At 40.8% G+C, this 19,112-nt stretch overlaps 1 protein-coding gene across 10 annotated transcripts in view; it reads right to left on the bottom strand.

The window, feature by feature from the left end:
- Window positions 1-9,249, bottom strand: part of NRCAM (neuronal cell adhesion molecule) — a 300,157-nt gene extending 290,908 nt beyond the window's left edge. For 4 of the 10 annotated variants that reach the window (XM_065556970.1, XM_065556949.1, XM_065557026.1 and 1 more), the window contains exon 1: window positions 8,809-8,949. The gene's annotated coding sequence lies outside the window, so the exon portion shown is untranslated. Of the gene's footprint in view, window positions 1-7,904; window positions 7,924-8,296; window positions 8,316-8,450; window positions 8,541-8,808; window positions 8,959-9,147 lie in introns of those variants that run through there. The other 6 variants (XM_065556846.1, XM_065556872.1, XM_065556848.1 and 3 more) reach the window with 5 other exon arrangements.
- Window positions 9,250-19,112: the final 9,863 nt, after the last annotated feature.

Genomic DNA, 19,112 nt, shown 5'->3' with positions numbered 1-19,112 from the left:
TTGGGACACTCGATTTGAGGTAACAGGGTTTGTGCATATCATTTTTGTTAATTAAATGACAGGCTTTATATGAGCTTGTATTGTTCATGAGAGTGCTGGGCAGTAGTAGTAAGATGCACATTTCTGGGGGCAAGTCTGGAACTGGGAATTTGCTGGTATTGCTCTGCAATGAATTCATGAGTGGCTGGCTATAGCACTCATACAATATAACTGGGAGTGATTTACATACTGGAGGCTGTGTGTGGGCAGTTCAGGAGTAGTTGCTTTCACAGTGAAGCAGAGAGAAAGGCACCCCAGGTTGGAGAATTGAGAGGACACAGGTGTCCATCAGTCCAGATAGTATCCTGGTAATGTCACAGTACTATCATACAAGATGCAAGTGTAAGCCTCAGATGGAATAATAAGGATACAAATAACCAAACTGCTTTCTGATATGTTCAAAAAAGATTTGGAGATATGGATCAAAATAATATTGTGTTGTATGCTCCAAGTCCCATCTGGATCCAAGGAAAAAGAAAACTTGAAAACAGCAAACTCAAAATATACACTATATATTTTAAATCAGTAAGTAGGTATAAGATTCCCAAACTGAATAAGCTGCAGAGGCAAGAAGCCAGGACAGAACAAGTTAGAGTAAAGGTCTGATGGCAAACTAAGTGCATCCACTCACAACTCCTTTTGCTATCACAGGCTTGCACATGTGTTACACATTTCAATCATCACAGAATTACAGAAATGAGAGAGGGAAAAAACAAAAATGTAGTTGGTATTAAGTTTCTCAATCTCCCTATCTGTGTAGACTGGTTTCCTAGTGTTTTGTCCTGGCCATTTGTAAATGACTCAAGTGGCAGAACTTCCATTATTTGCCTTGGGAAACTATTCTACAGTCCAATACAAATATTAGGGATTTTTTAATGTTCAGAACAAGCTTTCCTTTGCTTAATTTCATCTAGTTTCTCCTAGTTATACCATTTTGGATCACTCTAAACAATTGCTCTCCTTCACTACTCTTACACAGCTGTTTTTACCTCTCCATAAATCAATGTTCTTTATTCAAAAACTTAGCCCCAAGATGGATTTGATGCATAACCATGACAATCTGGATCAAGAAACTAACTAGTCAATGGCCAGTTTATGTTAACTGACCTGCAGAGAACAACAGATGTGTGATTAAGTTATATTTTAAATAAATAAATGCTTTTTAAGAAATTTAGTAGAACTTGTACTATTCTGCTACAGTGAGATCTTGCACCAACTTGCTCTGTGTGGCAGTCCAGATAAGTTCTGACTGGCAGTTAATTGTGCCATTCATAAAAACAGTGCTTTGATGTTTTTACAAGAAATCATAGTTTTGCATTTTGTATTTTTGGAAGCATTGTGTGTTTACATGGTTTGCTGCTGACTATGTAAATAAGACTGGTATTTTAAACTGCATACATTCCTATGAGCTTGTAATTCCTACTCTAAAAGGGTCCAGGTTTTATCCATCACATACAAGTTTTGGAATATTTAATATTTCTATTTAGTTGCATTTACTTTTTATATAGTTTACTGTATACACGTATTTCTTTATTCAACTGCTGTTTTACAACAAGGAATCTCCACTTTTTTTTTTATGTTTCCATTTGGCCTTGGATTACAATAGATAGTCAAGAAGGGACGATAAAACCAGGTTATACGTTCCACCCTATGAAAGTTCCTCTAAACTCTTCCTTGGCCTAGAGCAAGCTTGCTATTTTGAACATCAAAATGCTTCTAGCTCATCTTTCAATTCAACTAAGAAAAAAAAATCCCACATTAATATTCATGTCCCTCTTGTAGGTTCCCATTACTTTCATGCTTGCTTTTTAAACATAAAGCACTTGAAACAGAAGATCACAGGGGTTTAGGTTTTGTGAAACCCTAAAGAAATATTTCCAATTATTTTAAATGTTCTAAAAATATACAGTATATAACCACAATATATATAAATGGTGGTTTTAAACACACCATTTAATGGAAGTTACCCAGAATGTGTTAAACATATCAATTTGTTTTGTACCATAGATAAAACTCAACTATATTCCTTTCTAACCTCTCTTTCTGGCCTTTGTCTACTGTCAGCATCTCATCAGGGGCTCATATAGACTGCAAGGTCACAAGTGGTTTTCAAACTTTTTTTCTGGTGACCCAACTGAAGAAAATTGTTGATGTCTGCCACCCAACGGAGCTGGGGATGAGGGGTTTAGGGTGTAGGGGGTCTCTGAGCTGGGGCACAGGGTTGGGGTGCAGGAGGGGGTCAGGGCTCTGGGTGGGGATGGGGCTGAGGGGTTTGGGGTGCAGGAGGGGGCTCTGGGTTTGGGGGATTCAGGGCTGGGGCAGAGGGTTGGGGTGCAGGAGGGGGTTAGGCCTCTGGGCTGGGAGTGCAGGCTCTGGGGTGGGGCTGGGGATGAGAGGTTTGGGGTGCAGGAAGGGACTCTGGGTTTTGGGGGTTCAGGGCTGGGGCAAGGGATTGGGGTGCAGGGTTACCTTGGGCGGCTCCTGATCAGTGGCGGTGATAAGGCAGGCTTCCTGCCTGTCCTTGCACCGCAGACCACACTGCACCCCAGAAGCAGCCAGCAGCAGGTCCAGCTCCTAGGCAGAAGCTGCTCCGCACAGCTCTCGCCTGCAGGCACTGTCCCCCACCCCCAGCTCCCATTGGCCAGGAACCAGCCAACGGGAGTACGAAGCTGGTGCCTGGGGCAGGGCTAGTGTGCAGAGCCCCTACTTTCTATTCCTTCTACTGTTCTTCTCCAAGTAACTAATCTTTTCTGCTTCTGAACTTCTTTCTGGGGATTCTGCCTTCCCTTCTGATCTTTTTTATTTTTCACTTTCACCTCTATTAGCTATCTTTTCCACTGTTGTTTCTCCAATTCATACCACAATCTTACACCCCAATTGGTTCCCGAAGATGTACGTTTTTCTTCAATCCATTCAACTCTCAATGCTCCATCAAAAACTATTGTCCTTTCTCCTCAAATCTCTCACTTTCATTGCTACTTTCTATTCAAGCCTCCAGTACTTTTTGCCCTTGACCCTTTCATTTACATGATCGCTTTTCACATAATAGATTTTGTTCTCTACCCACCAACTTCTACAGCCTTTCCTTTCCACATATACCACACTTTCCATATTACAGTATTTTCCCCAGTGACAATAGCAGGAGAAGAGGTTGTCATCATTCAGTGCCTTTTGTTAAAATGATTCATCCTTACAGGTGAGCTAACACACTACCATTGAGTTTTCGGTCACAAAACGTTGTGTGAAGTTAATTTGTGCATCTGCGGGTCATATAGTGTACCTTAATCTGTCCAAACCCTGTAGCAAATTTTGATTTGTCCATCAATCAATCTGATGCATTTAAGCTATTAAATGTCTCTTTATTGGTGTTTTTGCTAATCTTTATATTGGTGTAAATGGCATCTTACTGACCACTTTAAAAAAAAAAAAAAGTCCCTTCCCAGAGTATTTTACAATCTAAATTAAACAAACAGCACGGATGACAACAAACAGGAATGGCGAGATATTGAGGGGGAGAGGGAAATGAGAAACAATGGCTATAACAGTGAAAGATCATGCTACTCTAATTTTTATAAGCATCTTGGTAACCCCTTTCTGGGATAATTATGTTTTAAAATTAATATATTCATATTTGGGGATATTGTCTAAAACGAGGACCTGAATACAGATCAGTGATATTAATTTATCCAGCAATTAAGTTACAAATCAATTCTATTTATTCTAAGGAAAAATATTAAACAACTACAGAAATAACTATATTTAGAAACAGCTGAAATAAAAACGTCTCAATATATTTTAATGGTGCGGGCAAACACCACATAATTAGGGCTAACTTATTCTTCCTTATGCCTCACCAAAATTCTGAGATCTTATGATTAGACTTCTAAAAAAAAACAGACGAGAAGCCAAGTTTGCCTTTCAAATTGTCAATTAAACAAGACACAATTAAGGCTAACTCTTTTCTAATGCAGCTGTTTTTTAAAATTATCACGTCTTTATTTCTGAACTGTTCTTTTTCCTCATTTGACTTTTTTTTTGCACACATCTGAGAGATTTTGGATCAAATACTAAGTATAGTTGCTTAAAGCAGAAAAGGGGTACTGTGAGCTCTTACAGGAACATTTTATAATTCAAGCTGTTATGCTTCATACTAAAAGTTAACAAGGAGAAAGCTGTAATCACATTATGAATTGAACCATTTCAAAACTGAAACAAATGCAGGAAGTAATAGAAGATCCAGATGAACATTTCTGTATGTATTCAACAAGCACAACAAGAGGAAGGCTGAAGAGTGGTCAAGACGAGTATTTGCAATGCAATTAGGCTAGACAAGTAAATCTGAATGTATGCCAGCTGCAAGGGCTTGCCCTTAATTCACACAATCAAATGTCTAGTGTTGCACAGTGTCTAGCATCACTACCAACAATCTTAAAAATCTCATCAGATAACTCGGTGTTTACTGAGCATTTTAATCAAGGACTGAACACATTTCTAGCTATACTATGTAGCGCGCTCTCTGTTGGTCCATCACCATCTGTCACTTATAGCTTCCATAAATATAAAATTTTTCAATTCAAACAAACTCACTCAGCACTCAAACTAAGCTATCATTCAAATTTCGACATGAGAGCTGAATTCCTTTTTTAGTGTTCTTCAGCTCTGACCCAGCTGTACCCCCTCCTTCACTGAAAAGGGCAAAGACAACAACCCAGCAAGTGGGACAGGCAAAACAGACCTCCTTTGTTCACTTTTTTTCCCCCTCTCAGTTTTCTATTGAGGTAAATAACTGAAAAGCTCAGCCAGCCTTCAGTGGCTCAGAAGAATGAAATATAGCTAGCTTGCAACTATGCTTTACTAAGCAACAAACAGTATGATGAAACTTAAGGAACATCATTTCAATCTTAAAGAACAATGTACTGAAGCTTAGAACATCTTTTAAATGATAGTAGGAATAGTACAATCTACAATATTAATCAAATGTATACATAAACTGACAATATCTTTAATATGACACACAATAGGCTCTATTTGCTTCCCATCTTAAAATTCAGCAATCACTACTATAAAGAAAATAGATTCAATTTTTTACATACTATCAGCCCACTGAAGAAGGCAATATCAAATCCATTGCATATTGCAGAGCAGATGACCTGCTACTTCATTCCCTCAATTTACACTCCTGGGATATATATTTTTCAATATTGCTTTCCATTTCTTTCCTGCTCTCTACATAAAACAGAATGTAAACATACATGCAATAAGAACTATTACCAGCCTGTCTTAATGCAACTTAATAACAATGTCTGTTTGGACTGTGTTTGGCTTTATCATCTGACAGCCAAGAAAAACATAGGGTAAATAATATCTCAATTCAAGGTGATTTGGGGCAATTGGGGAAACTATAGAGCTACAGATATGCAAAACAGATTTATTTAACGTTGCTTTTTTATATTTATTCTGTAGTTTGATCTATGTAATAGGCCAATTAGCCTATTTAGGACTCAGCATTTCTTATATTCAAATAGTAACTGTAGAGATTCACGTCTCTGGCTTTAAAAAAAAAAATCGCCTTTGACTACTTGAAATTTGAATCCTACACACCAATAAAACAAGTAAATTAGGGTGATGCTGCCGCTCTCCCATTAATTCTGCTGAACAATTATGATCTTGTAGCTAAAGCTTATGCTGTCATCTTTGCAGAGTTCACATTAGAAGGCAATACCCCAACACAGCAGAACCTAACTAGCAGCACCAGCAAAGTAGTAAACATCCACCTGAATGTTTACACCATTATCCTTTTCTCACTTACAAGCCTTCTCTCTAACAACCACAGAATTAATATCAGTTAGACAATCTTTTCCACACTGGAGATAAAGCATGCTAATTAATGGTCAGATTCTGATGCCCTTACTAAGGATGAGTGTTCTCTTATTTTGCCAGTATTTCCATTGAGGTCAGTGAGACTAATTGCATAGTAAGGGCATCAGACTCTTACCAGTTGGGAGAATATATAGGGTAATATTTAATTTTAATGGCCTCAATATAAAAAAAATTCCTATATTTACATTAATTTTACATCACAGATTAGTTATCATTTCACAGATATTTCTGACCTGAAATATTTGTTTTTGTTGTAATTTGTATTAAAATATTCACTTGTTTAACAATAAGTCATTTGCTCGGTAATTAAACATTTTAAAAGGAGTACAGCCATCAACCAATTGCATATAGATTTCCCTGAAATGCTTATATTATAACCCACCTCAAATACATGAAAAGAGATAAAATAGTTTGAATTAAAAATAGGAGGTCTGCTGCCCCTGCAAATTGGTTTTCAAATAAATTCTTGCATCAGTATTGTACCATCTAAACAACTTCTTCCATTTTTCAGCTCACATTTATAGATAATTTGTTGACCAAAATTTGAGACTTTTCTCTCAGCACATATAGAGAACTAAAATCTAAAATGAGGGTAAGAGGCCTACTGGCACTGAGCAGTGCCCAGCTCTGTGCCTAGCCTATCGATTTCCGTTTTAAAGTGTAATGTTAATTATGCCAAACAACTGGAAAAGATGAAGAAGTTGATCATACAGCTACTGGAATTAATGGAAGTTTTACCATTGACTTCAATGAGTGCAGGATTGGGTTTTAAAGTTTTATCCACTGTTCCACACTATATACTAAACACATTTTTAATTTGGAGTCTAAACAGCAAAACAACAGAGAAGAAAATACTACTAGGCTGAAGAATGGGAACACCATAAAGAAAGAGCTAATCTTCACTGCCTCACTCAAAAGGTTTTGTATGAGTAATGAGTGCAAATTGGACCCTACTTAAACAGAAAAATTCACATCCCTGATAGTATTAGACTCCCCCCCATACTACAGTCTCACACCATTGGTATGTCCTTTACAATACAATACAAACACCAAAGAAATGTTTTGCACTACCTTTCTTAATCAGATGGCCAATATGAAGCAGCACTGGAGATCTGACTGAAGCACAATATTGTCTTAAATTTTTAACAGCTTGGAAGTCTTGTGATTTTTTTTTGGATAATCAGATATAATTTACTATTGAACTCCAAGGCCTAGATTGAAACACATTTAACACTTTAAAAATAACCTTTTGTGCTCAATGGTATAGTAAGAGTTCAAGGTCAGGTTAATTATCACTTTTTAACTAAAAGGTAAATACATTTGCCACACAGACTTTATGTTCGTTTTCTGCCAGTTACCATTAAAAGGGAAGAAGCAGAGAAACGGTGCAGATGAACACCTCAGTATCTATGTACGTTAAGCTGTTGCAACCAATTATAGGGTATGCAGTATTTACCAGTATGTGCATATAAATTTAACCACAAGGAAAATGCAGAAAGGCAGTTACTGATGGAGCTGCAGGGAATCTTTGGGTTAAAAATAAATGGTTTTACTGAATACACTGTACGCTCTCAAACTACAACGATATATTTGACAGGTTTCAAATTAAGTTAGATTGTGCTGGTCTAGTTCTAATGTCCACCTGTATAATAGGATACAGCGAAGAACAAAAAATAGCACTAACGAATGATAATTCACTATTGCTTTAGTAGCAGTGAATGATCCCCCAGCAATATGCCCAGTACTCATCAGAAAACTGCTCTACAGCCAGGAAAGGCGTTTAGCAGCGTGCATGGGGCTCTTCAATCCTAATCCTAGGCGGTTTCCTACTTCAGCATAGACAGCTCCTTCCCTCCGTATATTGTTAGGGAGACGGGAGCAGGGGGCGGAGTGGGTGGGAGGAGAGGGCACCAGCTACAGCGGCCTGCCTGAGCCAAGGGAGGCAGCTGCTTTCCTTCGCTGCTGCGCATTTGCAATGCACTTACGTGCAAGGGTGAGAAAAGGCGGCCTCCGGGAGGCAGGGGAAGAGGGCGCCCTGCAAAGCAGGCAGCCGGTTGCCCCCTTCTGTGCGCGTGAAATGGCGACCTCCCAGGCCGGCTCAGCGGAGCGCGCCGCAGGCGAGGCCAGCCCGGCGGGGCTGGATCCCGGTCAGCGGAGAAGGAGCGCGATGCGCGCAGCGTCTCCGGCCACGGCCGGGCGGAGGCAGCAGGGATGGGAGAGACTCTCCCAGACCCAGTATCAGTGCGGGCGTCGGCACAGTCAGTCCCGTCCCCCGCGCCCCATGCACCCACCCGGGCCCCGCACACCGGCCCCCGCGCAGCTCCTGCAACCTGCCGCTCGCAGGCCGTGCCCCGGCACCAGGCGGCCCGCACCGCACCTGTAGCGCTGCCCCGGCGGGAGCGAGCCTGTGCTGCCAGGGCTCGGGCCATGCCCGGGAGCCGCACAGGCACCCACACCGCGGGGCGCTAGGGAAACACACACACGCCTGTGCGCACGTCCCTGGAGATGGGGGTGTATAAATAGCTACATACAGCCCGTGGCCACGACGCTCACGCGCACCAATCCCCGGGGGACGGGACGCCGGTCTCGCTCGCCAGCCGCCCCGGAGCAAGGCTCCCCGGCCGCTGACCTCACCGCGCACCCCTCCGTGCCCGCCAGCCCCGCCCTGCACAGCCCCAGGAGCCCGGCGGGGACGGTCCAGCTGGCGGGGCTGGGCGTGCGCCCGCCGGGCTACCTGGGCATTTGGGGGCAGCCGGCGCGGGACACCGGGGGGCGGAGGAGCGCGGGTTCCCCATGCCCGGCGCTGCAGCGGCGCCGCCTCTCCCCGCTGCCGCAGGGCACGGCGAGGCGGTGGCTTCTCCCCAGGCTCCCCCCGCGGAGGCTACTCACGGGTGGCTGCGGCCCCGCTGCCCGGCTCGGGATGGTGGTACGGCGCGCACCTCCCGCGGCGAGCCCCTGGCCCTGCTCCCCGCTCGGCAGGCTGGAGCAAAGCGCTCCGGCAGGCGCGCTCCCGAGCCTATCCCCACCGCCCCCGACAGTTCCGCGGGGCGCGCGCGCGCCCGCCTGGAGGGAGCTGGGCAGGCTGGGGGCGCGCGCGAGCGTGCACGCCGGGGAGCCGGACGGCCGGCGGCGAGCTGCTCTCCCCCGAACACCTGACAGGGTGGGAGGCGGCGGGCCTCGGCCGCCTGGACTCGTTAATGCCACGCTGCGCGCGCCCCGGCTCAGGACCTTGTGCCGCATGGATGCATGAATACAATTGCCCCTGCAACTTGTCCCAGCCTCAGTCTGGCCAGACGGAAGAACAGCCACTCGTATCACAGGCGGGTGCCCTAAAGAAAGGTGTTCCTAGACATCTACAGCTGATAGAAGGATTTCCAAAATTGGGGGAGGGGCTATTCCACCTGAAACATATTTTTCTAAACAGACTAATCTCTCCCGCAGTGTTTGGTAAAGAATAAACCAACTCGCCTTTTCTTAGTCTTTATGAAACTGGTTATGAACAGCAAACCACAGACTAGTCTGTTTGCACCCTCGCCCGGGAGAAAGATGCAAAACGCTGACCACGGGCATGAGTACCACAAAAGGAAGAGAGGGGGTGGATGCTCTTCCCGCAGTAACAGTCGGGCGTTGTTAATAGGAACAGAGGTCCCGATTCCGCAAAGGGACCAGCACAAACAGACCTTACACCCAATTCAAAGTCCAATTCAAAGACATTGTTTTAAATACACGGTATTTTTAACCTCGTATTTTTAACCTTTAAATGGATAATTTAGAGTAGTTCCTAACTGGAGCTAGGGATTATTATTGGTATTTATTAAGTGTATTACAATAGCACCTAGAAACCCTAGTCATTGTACATGACCCTGTCGTGCTAGGTGCGTCAATTGCAATTGCTTGCAATTTAAGTAGTGCTATTTTACAGCCGGAAGCTGACTTTCAGAGTTAATATAGTCATTACTTATTAACAGTCCTGATCACGAAATATTTACATATGCTTAACTTTTCACAAAAATAGTCCCATTGAACTCAATTGCCCTACTCACCTGCATATAGTTAAACACAAGTGTTTGCAGGATTGGAGCCAATACTTTTGCTCTGGCACTGTACAACAATGCAAAAAATAAAATCATTTTTAAAATACCAAACTCGTGCAACTGAAGCTTAATATGGGCCACATTCTGGGAAATGCTGTATTTCCTGTAAAATGATGATGAGCCATTACAGCTCCTCCCTACAGGCTGTGACTAGAAGGTTTTTCATTCTCATTCTGCAGGCCACCTTCCACATCCCTCTCTTGATACCAATCCCTTGATTTCTCCACTTCATTCTTTATTCCAACTGTCCTGAGGACTATCTGAAAGGGCTCCAAGGACTAGACTAGAGTCTAGAACAGCCAATAGCCTATCCAAATTCTATACTACTGAATTTCAAACCATTCACAAGTAAATTTAATCTACATTCTCAATACCTCCATAGCTCTAGAAAGTTTAGATTCATAGATTCTAGGAATGGAAGGGACCTTGAGAGGTCATCGAGTCCAGTCCCCTGCCCTCATGGCAGGACCAAATACTGTCTAGACCATCCCTGATAGACATTTATCTAACCTACTCTTAAATATCTCCAGAGATGGAGATTCCACAACCTCCCTAGGCAATTTATTCCAGTGTTTAACCACCCTGACAGGATCTTTTTCCTAATGTCCAACCTAAACCTCCCTTGCTGCAGTTTAAGCCCATTGCTTCTTGTTCTATCCTTAGAGACTAAGGTGAACAAGTTTTCTCTCTCCTCCTTATGACACCCTTTTAGATACCTGAAAACTGTTATCATGTCCCCTCTCAGTCTTCTCTTTTTCAAACTAAACAAACCCAATTATTTCAGCCTTCCTTCATAGGTCATGTTCTCAAGACCTTTAATCATTCTTGTTGCTCTTCCCTGGACCCTCTCCAATTTCTCCACATGTTTCTTGAAATGCGGTGCCCAGAACTGGACACAATACTCCAGTTGAGGCCTAACCAGCGCAGAGTAGAGCGGAAGAATGACTTCTCGTGTCTTGCTCACAACACACCTGTTAATACATCCCAGAATCACGTTTGCTTTTTTTGCAACAGCATCACACTGTTGACTCATATTTAGCTTGTGGTCCACTATAACCCCTAGATCCCTTTCTGCCGTACTCCTTCCTAGACAGTCTCTTCCCATTCTGTATGTGTGAAACTGATTTTTCCTTCCTAAGTGGAGCACTGTGCATTTGTCTTTATTAAACTTCATCCTGTTTACCTCAGACCATTTCTCCAATTTGTCCAGATCATTTTGAATTATGACGCTGTCCTCCAAAGCAGTTGCAATCCCTCCCAGTTTGGTATCATCCGCAAACTTAATAAGCGTACTTTCTATGCCAATATCTAAGTCATTAATGAAGATATTGAACAGAACCAGTCCCAAAACAGATCCCTGCGGAACCCCACTTGTTATGCCTTTCCAGCAGGATTGGGAACCATTAATAACAACTTTCTGAGTACGGTATCCAGCCAGTTATGCACCCACCTTATAGTAGCTTCATCTAAATTGTATTTGCCTAGTTTATTGATAAGAATATCATGCGAGACTGTATCAAATGATTTACTAAAGTCTAGGTATACCACATCCACAGCTTCTCCCTTATCCACAAGACTCATTATCCTATCAAAAAAAGCTATCAGATTGGTTTGACACCATTTGTTCTTTACAAATCCATGCTGGCTATTCCCTATCACCTTACCACCTTCCAAGTGTTTGCAGATGATTTCCTTAATTACTTGTTCCATTATCTTCCCTGGCACAGAAGTTAAACTAACTAGTCTGTAGTTTCCTGGGTTGTTTTTATTTCCCTTTTTATAGATGGGCAATATATTTGCCCTTTTCCAGTCTTCTGGAATCTCTCCCGTCTCCCATGATTTTCCAAAGATAATAGCTAGAGGCTCAGATACCTCCTCTATTAGCTCCTTGAGTATTCTAGGATGCATTTCATCAGGCCCTGGTGACTTGCAGGCATCTAACTTTTCTAAGTGATTTTTAACTTGTTCTTTTTTTATTTTATCTGCTAAACCTACCCCCTTGTAAGAGCTGGATTTTATAATGTACTATGAGAATTAATGTATGATTTGATTTCATCCTGTCAGTCACGCTTTTTGAATAGCAGAAAGGAATGACAGACCAGAACATCCTTATGACTAATTATGGTCATCCTTTTGTTTTAGAATAAGTTATAAAGCTACTATGGTTTCCTATATGTATTACAAATTAGGAAGTAAGAGACAGGATTCTCTATTGTGTCTATGTTAAGTAGCTTAGAGGAACATTGAAGGTCTGGGTCTCAATGTAAATTGGCTCGGTTATTGATTGTAAAACGTAGCAAGGTTTAAGTTGCAATGTCCTTTTGCTCAATATAAAATACTACTGTTTGTATTCTCAATCTGTTTGTGTGAATGAGGAATGTATGCATTAGCAAAAGATAAGGTGTGAAGGCCATTTTTATAGCCAGAGTCAAGGAAGAAGGAGTGAAGAAACTTAAAGGACATCAAAGAATCATCAACACGCATCCATAAGGAAGGGCAGATTGACGACCCTGAGGTAAAGGCTGGCACCCCTAAAGACAATTGATTAAATCGGAACAAAGAACAGGATGACCCTCTTGGAGCTGTATTGGAATGTTTACACCAATTAAGAAGTAACCGGTCACAAAGTGACACAGCAGAATCCATAAGCTTCAACAGAGAAGAAATCCTATAAGAACAGGGTGCTTTGCCATAGGACTTTGGGTTCATCTTGCCACACTCCAGGAGCATCGGATCGCGACCGATAGAACCCCGCTCCCCTCTGCGACCAATCTGGCTGGCCACTAGATTGATCCAGACTCTGGACTGGTAACTATAAACATCACTGCAGGAGTGTGTGTGTGTGTGTGTGTGTGTGTGTGTGTGTGTGTGTGTGTGTGTGTGTGTGTGTGTGTGTAAAAAGCATATGCTAACTGTGGTATTCTCAATAAACACTGTGTATTTACCTTCCTCTATAAAGATCCCGTGTGCTTTGTATGAGCATAACACCCTTCCCATTAGCATTCACTATGTTAGGCATTCCTTCAGACTTCTCGGTGAAGACCGAAACAAAGTAGTCATTAAGCATCTCTGCCATTTCCAAGTTTCCTGTTACTGTTTCTCCCTCTTCTTTGAGCAGTGGGCCTACCCTGTCTTTGGTCTTCCTCTTGCTTCTAATGTATTGATAAAAAATCTTCTTGTTTCCCTTTATTCCCGTATCTAGTTTGAGCTCATTTTGTGCCTTTGCCTTTCTAATTTTGCCCCTGCATTCCTGTGTTGTTTGCCTATATTCATCCTTTGTAATCTGTCCTAGTTTCCATTTTTTATATGACTCCTTTTTATTTTTTAGATCATGCAAGATCTTGTGGTTAAGCCAAGGTGGTCTTTTGCCACATTTTCTATCTTTCCTAACCAGCGGAATAGCTTGCTTTTGGGCCCTTAATAGTGTCCCTTTGAAAAACTGCCAACTCTCCTCAGTCGTTTTTCCCCTCAGTCTTGATTCCCATAGGACCTTACCTATCAGCTCTCTGAGCTTACCAAAATCCGCCTTCCTGAAATCCATTGTCTCTATTTTGCTGTACTCCCTTCTACCCTTCCTTAGAATTGCAAACTCTATGATTTCATGATCACGTTCACCCAAGCTGCCTTCTACATTCAAATTCTCAATTAGTTCCTCCCTATTTGTTAAAATCAAGTCTAGAACAGCTTCCCCCCAGTAGCTTTTTCAAACTTCTGAAATAAAAAGTTATCTGCAATGCAGTCCAAGAACTTATTGGATAGTCTGTGCCCCGCTGTGTTATTTTCCCAACATATATCTGTATAGTTGAAGTCCCCCATCACCACCAAATCTTGGGCTTTGGATGATTTTGTTAGTTGTTTAAAAAAAGCCTCATCCACCTCTTCCACCTGGTTAGGTGGCCTGTAGTAGACTCCTAGCATGACGAACAGTAATACTTGTGGCACCTTAGAGACTAACAAATTTATTTATCACTTTAGTCTCTAAGGTGCCACAAGTACTCCTGTTCTTTTTGCGGATACAGACTAACACGGCTGCTACTCTGAATCCTAGCATGACATCACCCATGTTTTTTACCCCTTTTAGCCTAACCCAGAGACTCTCAACATTTCCATCTCCTATGTCCATCTCCACCTCTGTCCAAGTGTGTACATTTTTAATATATAAGGCAACACCTCCTCCCTTTTTCCCCTGTCTATCCTTCCTGAGCAAGCTGTACCCATCCACACCAACATTCCAATCATTGGAAGTTGGATACTTCCTAGACATAGTTACTAAAGATGAATCAACCCACAAGATGAATTCTATGGCACTAACTTAATAGTGCAGAACACAATGTTTGCAGTGTGCAAAAAGCTTATCCTAAATCTACTGACTGTACCAACAAAGTCATCATTACAACTGTGGCAATGTTAAAGCTGTACTACTGAAAACACAGTGGATAAACGACAGGTTCTATAAATGATGCAGCACAAGTTCTAGGATTTTACTAAATTGATCTCCACTTTATATTCCATAGATACTAAGTTCAAGTCAATCAATGTTGTGCAAGATATTGGATATTATCAGTTTGTTGTCCAAGATTAGATGGATGAGGGAAAGTCTATCTAGACTAATTAACAGTGTTAACATTTAAAAAAAAGAAACAGTAAGCACTCACATCGTACACCATGATGTAATTTACTTCTACTTCTGCACTTACACAGCCTTCAGATATAGCATTCTCTGATTCTCATCTAACTTATTTTTGTTTATCATACGTGTAGTAAAAATACAATTTAAAAATCCAACAACCTGCAAGAGGAAGCCAGGGGGCCTAGAACGCCATGGTGCTGCCTAACTTACCCTTCCCATTGGACACAGTTCTCTTAAGAGATGTGTTGTCTCCCAGAGTGAGGAAGTTCAGGCACGAAATGCTGAGAGCAGCATTAACATCCAGAAAGATGTCTGCTTGCGTTCCCACCAGATTCTGAGAGTGACTTTGCAGAGCTGCAGCAATGAGCATCTACAGACTTTGAAGGCGAGAGAGCACGTATTACAGCTTCTGCTCTTTTACACCCTTTCGTGTGCATATAACAGATCTTAGTACAATATTAAGGATACAATCACACAAGTCACAAAATTCAAAGTCATGGTTTCCACAGTAATTTAAGCTCCGAAAGTTGTGTGTGAGATAGAATATATATTACACACACAACTTTCTAATGTAGACATTCAGTAGCATAAACAATAATCTAGAATACCAACTATTTATGATGTGCGGAGTTTAAGCTTCTGAGGGAACCTTCACTTTTCTTCATCTAAGTTTTCAGAGTGATTCCCTGTAGCTTTGCATTCTATGAAGTCATTTTACTACCATTCTGGTTTTGTAATGTTTTACTCTCACTTTGCTGAGTGTAAGTGACTGCACAAGCTGCCAGGCAGTTGAAAATCCATCCCTCAGTCTTTGTGCTGCATTAACACTATCTTTTTCCATTTTACATACTGCATTAAATACTACATTTATTAACTCTTTGATATTTGTCAATTTTTGGTCACTTAAACACCAGTCAGGTGATATAAAATGGCATATGACACTCATATAATTGACATATAGAAGGCTTTCTTATAAGTACCTGTGCTATAGCGTAGGGAAATATACTATGTATATAGGCATAGAGTCCATTATGGATATCAGACATGGCATGGACTCCTGTGAAGCATGGGTAGGAAGAAGCTACCAGCTAACATTTGCTGAGTGCTGATATAGGGTGGAGGATGGTATCAGCTGAAAAAATTTTTTAAACATTTTGCTCTTGATCCAACTCTCATTAAAGAAAATGGAAAGACTCCCACTGACAGTAATGTGAGTTAGTTCAAGTTCTACAACACCAGTTGCTTTGATGTCCCTCATGCTGATGTATGGAGCAGAATGCGGTGAAGGTAAGAGATAACAATTTCAAAAGCACCTGAGTGACTTATTGAGTTATATTGAAAGTAAATGGGTCTTAGGCTCCTAAGTGACTCAGGCACCATCCCTGCCAAATCCTGGGCACCTTTTAAGGTGGGAGTCGCCAGTTCAAGTGTTCCCCTGACCTCTTCTTTTACAATAAGCCACACAACAAACTGATTTAGCAAACTGTTTTATATTTATAACTTGGTATATTTTCATCTAACTAATGTTTTATTATTACTAATTTCTCTCAGAGGGTCTGCTAATACAGTATATTCACTTTCCTTAATGGTTATTTCTGGCTTGCTGTACTAATGCATATAGAAAACTAGTATTTCTAGACATCAGATAAACTGTGATATAAATATAGGAAAAATAAATAATGCAAAGCAGAAAAAGACAAGATCAAAAGCTCTAGTGCTAAAGGTCTAATGTAAAAGCTGCACTGTTTGGTATACAGTAACAAGGTTACGTTTCACAGCATGCCACCTAGGATATATTCTTCTGATGTAAGATGTAGAGAACTTGTCTGGAAAATAATCACATTGAAGATGAAAAAGAGAGAATGCACATGTTGTGCTGTGTTATGAAGAACTTGGTTCTTGAAAATAACTAATATCTAATTTACAGCTTCAGTGCGTAATAAATATCAATTTCATTGTCCACAAACTATTTTAATGGGTCCAGTTGATAATTCTTGTTTTTTTTAATTAAACTGAAGGGTATGCCACAGAATACTCCCTGGCAGATACTCCATGGCAAACTAGTTATTTTTATTGATGTCAAAATTATGCTTATTGAGATCAAAAGAATATTGCCTACTCTATATTTATTTATTATATTTGTATCCAACTGGGTGAAAATTTATCTCCATTGAAGTCAATGGGAGTTTTGGCATGAACTTCACTGGAGCCAGGACTTTATCGAGAGTGTACAGGGGCAGATGTTATGTAGTCTGCAAACTCTAAATATTTCTTGTGTGCATGACTGCATCATTCACCCTTCTCTGTTGTAAAAAACATCTCACTCAAAAGTTCTTAAAAATAGGAAGCCTAAAGTCAGGCTTAACCTTGAGAGATTTATCTAAAACACTTCACAGGTTAATCATATAATCTCTGGAGTTTTACAAAACAGAAAGTGAGCATGGGGGCAACTCTCCTTTTAAGGCTGTCAATTTTGATTAGTGTGTGAACTAATTTTTGTGAGTGAAACAGTTTTGCATCACTCCGTATGTCCTGATCCAGCAAAGATTTATGCACCCCTTTAGCCTTACATATGGCCAGCAGACTTATTGACTTCAGTGAGACTACCCAGTGTGTAAAGTTAATTGTGTGTTTAAGTACACCTCTACCTCGATATACCGCTGTCCTCGGGAGCCAAAATATCTTACTGCATTATAGGTGAAACCGCGTTATATTGAACTTGCTTTGATCCACCGGAGTGCACTGCTTTACCACGTTATATCTGAATTTGTGTTATATCAGATCGTGTTATATTGAGGTAATAGGAGGAAACGTTGTTAAAAAATTGCATCATATAAAAAAAGTCAGATGGAAGTGATGCCGGGGGACTTTAACCAGAATGATGCCCTAAAGAACTTCGGTAGTTTGATTTCCTGAGATACTCTTTATTCTAAATCCTTTGGAGCTTCCAAAAAGGAGATGCCATTGGATCTCATACAGGCTGTTGCCCTAAAGGTATATATATACGTTTTGATAATTTGAAGCAGTTTAAGTGAGAAAATCTCTGGATAAATTTGTAGGGTCTGTTATGATTCCCTGAGGAAGATAGTCTTTGAATTTTAGTTTGATGGCCTTGTAGCTTTTTTTTTTTTTTTTTTTTTTTTTTTTTAAGTAAATGATTCATTTCAGGTTTTAGTCAACCATTATAATGATTTGAATAATGCTAATGAAATTAATGTCGTAGCCATGTGGGTCCTAGGATATTACCTCATCCGCCTTATCTCTATACTGAAATTAGATCAAATTACATTTAAAAAGTCATTTTTGATTTCTAATTCTTATACTAATGCACTTCAGTTTTGAGAGCTGCACAATTAGGGCCCAATCCAACTCCTATTGAGCGAAGTATGAGTATTTCCATTGACTTCAGTTTAATTGGATGGAGCCTTTATTCACAGATTAATCACCATTATTTAGTTTCTTTTGCTAAGCAACTAAACATTTTCCCTAGAATCTGTTAACAGGACAGCATCAAGATAAAGAATTATACTTTACAAGTTTCCTTACCTATGTTATTAGTAATGCCTGAAACTATTAAAAAGTGAAAATTTTCCTATTTGACTTTACTTTTCAACATTATTATTGTTATTCACAAGAATGCAAGAGAGATCCTTGCCCCCACAAGCATACAGTCCATATAGACAAAACACAGAGGGCATGGGGAAAAGCAACATACAAGCCAAATTCCTGATCCTGCAAACACTTAAGCATAGGCTTAATTTCATGCATGTAAGCAGTGTCATGGAAGACAATTGGGTCTACTCAGATGCCTAAAATTAAGCACACGCTTAAGTGTCTGTAGGATTACAGACAAGAGACTGAGGTGATGTTTGGCACATGTCTTGCTAGGTATAGGATTTTTGTAGGTTTCATCATCCCTACCTATCACCACCATCCCCAAAGTGGACTGGCGGGTCCTGCTGGGCCCAGGGACAGCAACTGTTCTTATTTTTGCATTTAATTCTGCTTGGATACTGGACACTGGAATGTCATTTTCAGTTTCTCATATACTAATGTGTGATTGGTGTGTTTAGGTTTTTGGCACAACAGAGGAGTACATTCAATTCCATTTAAAATATTCAACAATAAAAAAATGACAAATAGTTACATTTTATAACAACATGTTTTTAAAACCTAAATTTGGGATCTAAAATTAAATAAATAAATTAATGGAAATATCCTATCTCCTAGGACTGGAAGATCATTGAGTCCAGTCCCCTGCCTTCACTAGCAGAACCAAGTACTGATTGTTACCCCAGACCCCTAAGTGGCACCCTTCAAGGATTGAACTCACAACCCTGGGTTTAACAGGCCTGTGCTCAAACCACTGAGCTATCCCTCCCATCTAAATTTTACATCTATACTTGACTAATACACTATCCTCGCATAGATAGGCCAGATTATATTAGTGTGTGTATTGGTTCCCAACA

This window comes from Chrysemys picta, chromosome 1, assembly GCF_011386835.1.
Source record: "Chrysemys picta bellii isolate R12L10 chromosome 1, ASM1138683v2, whole genome shotgun sequence".
NCBI classification, from domain to species: domain Eukaryota; kingdom Metazoa; phylum Chordata; order Testudines; family Emydidae; genus Chrysemys; species Chrysemys picta.
The sequence above is the reverse complement of the archived record's forward strand: the minus strand, read 5'-3'. Positions and strand labels throughout refer to the sequence as shown.